The following is a 6,825-nucleotide window of genomic DNA, read 5'->3' on the forward strand; positions in this document are numbered from 1 at the left end:
AAGAACAAAATGATGGCTAGGATTGTGTTCATGAAGTCTAAAATGGGTTGTCAAATAGGCTTAAGGCTAGGAAGGTAGCTTGTGGGAGTGACCAAAGTCACATGCACACACCACACTCCCTCCCTTTCCCTCTCTCCTTCTCTCCTTCTCTCTCTCTCTCTCTCTCTCTCTCTCTCTCTCTCTCTCAGCCCATCTCTCTCTCTCTCTCGTAGTAGTAGTAGTACTATGCATATATATATATAACCTTATATGTGTTCCTAGAGAATCTAGTAAAGTGACTTTTATGGGTGATTTAGGGTTAAGGCTATAAGTCTTCTAGGCCTGCATGCATGCATGGCTAGCCTTGCTTCTTTTGGAAGCAAAATGATGACTCTCTTTGTATGACTTGTCTTGTCATATATATACATTCAATGGCAAAGCCTAATATCTATTATCCAATGGATAATATTTCCCCTAACATTTATTGAACAATGGGTAAAGAAATAAAGGTGCTAGGTATGGGCTTGAATGACCATTCAAGGGGTAAAATGATTATCCCTAATGGCCTAATGGTTCAATTAGGGTTTGGAGGGGTTCATAAGGCTCAAAGATGGTCAAAAAGGTCTAATTAGGGTTAGGGTAATGTAACTAGGTGAATCGGTGATCCGGTTCCTCCAACTAATCGGTTGGAAAATAACTTTACTAGCCACGTGGGCTTTTAATCGAGAAATGAAATTTAAAGGACTAAAATCTAATTATGACGGATTATAGGAATTAAAAGAAAATTAAAAGCAATTATTATGTATTTAAAAAGAATTTCAAATAATAAACGAGAATTTTTATTCATAAAAAAAATTCCGAGTCGTTACACTTTCCCTTGTTGTTTTGCTCCCGTTCGTCGGCCGTTAGTTTGTTCATTTGTTCTCGGTCGGAGGTGCTATTGGGTCTTCTGATTTTTGCTTAATGGCTAGGGTCCTTTCGGGTTTGGATGGAGCGGTCGGCGTTGGCTTCCGCCGTGGCTGTCGTTGGGCAGCCCGATTTTTGCTTAACGGCTTGGTGCAGCTTCCTCGATAGTTTGGGTTTGCTGGCTTCAGTTTTCTTACCGTGGGTTGCCTGTGGTGGCTTGGTGGATGTCAGTGGTGAATTTTGGTGGTGGTGGTGGTGGTTGTGGTGGTAGTGGTGGCTCTGTCTGTGGCGAGAGGAGGCAATTGTTGGGTTAGGTTTAGGATTTTCTTATGTGTTGGATTTTCATTGTTGTATTTGGGCTTGTAGGCCCTTCGGGTTTTCTATGTTGTTTTATTGTATATGTGGGCTTTTAGGCCCTCAGGTGTTACATTGGGCTCGTCCCAAAGCCTTGGTTCCAATTCTTGGTTGGATTCCTTTCCTCTCCCCCTAAAAAAATGGGAAAATGACGGTCTAGGACGTGTTTTGATAATTAATACCCGCCACAGACATGCTAAAAACATTTTGTTAATGCTGAAAATTTCGTTGACGGGGTATTAATTATCAAAACACGTCCTGGACCGTCATTTTCCCTAATAAAATGCTATTTTGCCGTTAAAAAAAATATAAATCAGCATCGGCATGCCTTCGATTACACTATTCTTATAAATGCAACCCATATTTTTGCTGACAACATCCGATTTCCTAATTGGCCGCACCCATTCACTTGGAAACCAATGACTTGTCAATTTAGCGAACAATGCCTCGTTTAAATTAAACTAGGTCCACCTTCGTGCACAGCACGAATGCATACCCGTTGAAGGAAACAAGTTTTGATATAGGCTAGATATGTATTGTTTGTAATTTTAGAGCCTGAAGCAATGGAAATAGGTAGGAAGATATATTAAATAAATTTATCAAAGTAGCAAAAGCATTATTAGATGGTTTACACACTACAAGAAATCACAATTTTCCCGGCATTTTTTAAACGCCGGCAAAAGTGAAATGAACGCCAATAAAAGTATTCCAAGCGTTTATCCCGGCGTTTTCCATGAACACCGCGACAGTCGGTGTTGGGAATACTTGCCGGCTTTTACAAAACGCTAGGAATAATCCCCGCGTTTTTTCCAGCTAGAATCCATACCGCCTCCGACAGGGAATTCCCCGCGTTACTAAACGCCAGGAATAGTTTTACTGATACCATTTTTCCCCATTTGCTATTATTTTCACTTGTTCATAATTCTTTAACAAACATATAAGTAATAAAGTAACAAATACACATACAAACAATCCATAATATCATACAAATCTGCCTCTCATAATTCTAAATGAAAAACATATTGTCCAAAAATATTCACAATATTTTCTATCAAACCACATACAATGTTTCGTAATTATACATTGAGAGTACACTACTCAACAAATAAAAAGATGCTTTCTGAATTCTTCTTGTACTGACGAGGTCTTCAAGAAATGAAGAGCACTACATCAAAGCATCACTGAAAACCAAATAGCAGCACCTCCATTCTGCAGAACATTAAAATATCATTCCTAAGTAGCAGCGACGAATATATGCATCAGAAATAGAAGATACAACATCAAATTGGGAACAAATCGGTCTGAAGACAGAAGCTGAGACATTAAACCAACATGTACTCAATGCTTGGCATCTCAACTGTTGTCAAATTCAATTCAAGCAATTCCAGTTCAGTTTTAGAAAGGATCTCAGTAACATTATAGTAAATGAACAAAGATCTGCCTGCAAGGGGAACCAAACAGAAGCACCTTTAGAGTTGTGGAGGTATTTTACATGTTTGTGGCTAGAATAGAGCACGATACTATAGAATTCATATTTGTGCAATGTAAAAAAAATGACGACAGGTATCAGAGAAGAAAATAGTTTGCCATATCAATTAATAGTAAAAAAGAGTCAATATCATTTTTGTGCACCAAAAGCTGGAAAAATAGTAAGATTCTTAGAAGTACCACTCTCCTACATGCAAGCAGCAATAGCAGGCGACTATCAGTGATGAAAAAGTGGTTACTTTCGCTGTTCATATGTAAGCCCAACGCTTCTGTTCTATCTTCTAGCAAGACTTGTATATTAGTAGGAAAACAAGTCCAGATTCTAATACTAAAAGGTTGAACTTAGGATACTGGACTTCAATCTCAAACTTGCAGTTCAAGTGTTAGCAATCCAACTATTATACCCTTTAGCACAATGTCAAATTGATGACTCACAATGGTAAAATGACAATTTTAAGTCAGTAAAATACTTGTAGAAACCTACCTGCTCCACTAAGCACAAAGAATCAAAATGCTTGATATTGGCATCAGGTGAGGCCTCAAGAATGTTCTTCATCTCCAGTTCCTTGATCATCAGAATCTAAATCCTTCTTAACATTTCTTTCAAAAAACTGCACAAGTCAGCGAAAAAGAACCTTTTATAAAGGAAGAGCCCTAGTTCTATTCTAAAAACAAACATTAAAATAAAGAAAGACTATAAGGAAAGAGAGTTCAATATTTCTTAAGAAGTAAACAAAATTAGGATACATCAAAGTCTGTCTGATTGAAAGAGAGTCCAATAAATGGGGTTCAAAACAAATGCCAAGAACTAAGTTCCGTGAAACCTACTTTTAGGACCTGTTTGATAGTAGGATTGGACCATAGGATAGGATTACCAAAGTGATCTACGAACCAAAAACCATGCTTGGGTGATTTCATCCCATGGATTAGGAATCCCATGTGATGCCCAATCCCCCTAGCTGATGGGATTAGCCAACCTAAGAGTGGGGTGTTATTGCTAATCCTGTCCCATAGGGTACATGATGCCTTCGTATATATATAAAGTTAAAATAATTTATATGTAGGTATATATATAGTATGCAGGCATGAATAATAATTAGACAAAACTATGTAAATAATTTAACCATTCATAGCCAAAACAATGACATTAAGGCAATAATATTGGAGGACACTTGATGGTTCTCCATCAATCCATTTCTGGCCATACAACAATCTGATGAGAGAGTAAGAATAGCTTGGGCCAAATGCCATGAATTACACTGACTCATTCACTCAACAAGTTGGATTTTAGAAAATTATAGTCCTAAGATGATGGCTAGTTGCATAGGATGGGAAGTTTGTACAATGAAAAAGGCAAAGTTAAGAACATATCTCCTCTTTGTCTATAGTAGTTTATTTGAGGGAGAGAGTAGAAGCACTTGAAGCTCAAATTGAGAGTCAATTTTGGATCTTTTAGTTGAGACGATTTGGGAGATAATTTGGGATACTTTTATGCAGTAATATGGATATGATGATATATAATGAACAATGGGGTCATGGGCTCTCCATTTGTACTCATTGAATCAATGATATTCCCTACTAATGAAAAAGAAAAGCAAAAGCTTTTAACTCAATCAATTATCCCTATCAGCAAAATCCTCAATATGTTGCTGAACAGAGAAGGAAAGTAACGATAGAGAGAGAAGACAAAGAAATGAGGGCTGCAAGTGTTGTTCAGCACACTACCCTCAAATTTTTAATATTCCAACCCCAGATGCAAATCTCATCGTCCAACAAGTAACATGACAATTTATAAATCAGAGAAAAGTTTGGTCAAGCAAATCTGGATCATGTACTCTTCTGCTATAGGTGATACAAAACTCAAGCCTCATTGATTAATTATTGGGCATCTAATTTACATCAAGAAACCCACATCTCAAAAAAAAAAATTGAGAAACTCCATGTAAGTTATTGGGCTTTCTTGACTAAATCAAGAGACCCAGAATCAAAAACTCGTAGGTATATTATTTGGTGTTCTTAACACCTGCCATGGAGAGAGAGAGAGAGAGAGAGAGAGAGAGAGAGAGAGAGAGAGAGAGAGAGAGAGAGAGAGAGTGAGTGTGTGTGTGTACCAGATCTATGGCGGCGACAGATTTTGGAGCAGGAAAAGTGCAATCTTGGAGTTGTACGGGTAAAACCTACCTCTTGCAGTCGATGAGTGACTCTGACGCCGACGCCTCCATGAGACAGAGGGAAACATAGACGTGAGAGAAATAACAAAATCGAAATTGAGATAACCCTAAAGACACTTTGAACATGAGGTTGAGAGGTCAAGAGAGATTACCCATGAATATTGACGACCAAAGCGTTGACGATCTTGTTCTTCAAAGTTGAAAGTACGGAGGGGATGAAAGAGAGAAAGAGAGAGATGTTGCAGCGGTGTGTAACTTGGCACGGGATCTTTTGTCTGACTTTCCCTGTCCCAGCCCTCCGTCCCGCTCCTCAAACAATAACACGTGTAGGTCACACCAAAAACCAAAAGGCTAAGCTACACCCAATCTTTTTCTCTACTGTGGAACCCTTGTCGACGAAACACAATTTTCTCTCTTCGACATATCAACTCCTCCGTCATCGATAGCACTCTCATCTTCCGCCGCTGCCGCCCTGCCATCACGCCCTTACTTTGATCTCACCCAGCCTCCACAAGTCAAGAATCAGGAGAAACCAAAATTCTTATTTTGCATGAAATTGAAAACCTAATCACTATAACCCCTTTTTTATTGGGAAAATGGCGGTCAAGTACAAGTACATGTTTTGAGAATTAATATTTGTCAAGGACATGCTAAGAATATTTGTTAATACTGAAAATATTTTTGACAGGTATTAATTATCAAAACACATCCTGGCCCGTCATTTTCTCTTTTTGATTCTCCAAAATTTGAGAGTGAATCGCTAAAGATTTGGGCAATAGAACATTACTAAAAGGATCTAATCAGGATGGATTGATTAATATATTTTTTTTTTTTGAGGAAAAAAAAAATTCTAACTTACCCCTTTTAGTATTATATGGGGGGGGGGGGGGGGAGTATTTATATGTGTATATATATACTGTAGAGAGAGAAAGAGAGAGAGAGAGAGATCAGTGGAAAAGTGATGGAGAGAGAAAGAGAGAGAGAGAGAGATCACTGGAAAAGTGATGGTGTTGTAAACCAACCAGATCAATTTGCACTACAAGAAATTACACCATTCCCGACTAACAGTTTAGTCGGCAAAAGGTAGGATTTTAGTCGGCAATTAGCTTTCCTGACTAAAAAATTTGGTCGGCAATTTAGTCGGGGAATTACGGTCGGCAAAGGTAATCGCCGACTAAAAAAAGTTTAGTCGGCATATGTAGGTTTTCCCCGACTAATTATTTAGTCGGGAAATATTTAACAAATTACCGACTAATAATTTAGTTGGGAAATATTTTTATAAATTACCGACTAATTATTTAATCGGGAAATATTTGATAAATTACCGAAATATTTAATAAATTACCGACTAATTATGGTTTTAGTCAGCAAATATAATGTTTTAGCGACTACATGGTTGGTCGCCAAATGTAATTTTTGCCGACTAAATATGATTTGGTCGGTGAATATACGTTATTAGCGACCAAATAATTTAGTCCCCAATTACTATTTCCATGTCCACGTCATCACCAAAAATGAATATTCCACGCTGGCACTATCTGGCCCCTCGAGCCACCACTTAGAATTTTGATTTGTGTACTTTAATTGACAAAGTGCTATTCCCAGGATTCGAAAGCCCGACCTCCAGTCCCATGCGCAGTAACTGTACCAATCCGGCTAGCCACTCTCTTGTTTAAAGCATGAGGATTTAATTTATATATTATATATTCTATACTCCTTAAGTGAATGCATAAGCATGATTTCTAATTGCGCTTTGCAAAAAAAATTAAGTGCTTTATTTTTTAATCTTTTGAGCTAGCTCGAAAATTTTATTTTTCTGATTAATATATTCTAAAATGTCATAATTAATTTTGTTTATCTCCAGGCTCTTAAAGTATGTGCTCTTTCATTTGGTTCAATGGCTATTTTGGCCCTATAGCCAAAAATT

At 37.7% G+C, this 6,825-nt stretch overlaps 1 long non-coding RNA gene across 2 annotated transcripts; it reads right to left on the bottom strand.

Annotated features, from left to right (window-relative positions):
* Window positions 1-2,215: 2,215 nt before the first annotated feature.
* On the bottom strand, window positions 2,216-5,059 carry LOC131303358 (uncharacterized). 2 transcript variants are annotated; one of them, XR_009191994.1, is made up of 3 exons: window positions 4,839-5,059; window positions 3,208-3,338; window positions 2,216-2,676 (listed from the first exon to the last, which is right to left on the bottom strand). It is a non-coding gene; the product is annotated as an uncharacterized LOC131303358 (long non-coding RNA). The 2 variants fall into 2 exon arrangements; XR_009191993.1 differs by lacking the exon at window positions 4,839-5,059 and having other exon boundaries at window positions 3,208-4,790.
* Window positions 5,060-6,825: the final 1,766 nt, after the last annotated feature.

The sequence above is a fragment of the Rhododendron vialii genome, chromosome 10a (assembly GCF_030253575.1).
Source record: "Rhododendron vialii isolate Sample 1 chromosome 10a, ASM3025357v1".
NCBI classification, from domain to species: domain Eukaryota; kingdom Viridiplantae; phylum Streptophyta; class Magnoliopsida; order Ericales; family Ericaceae; genus Rhododendron; species Rhododendron vialii.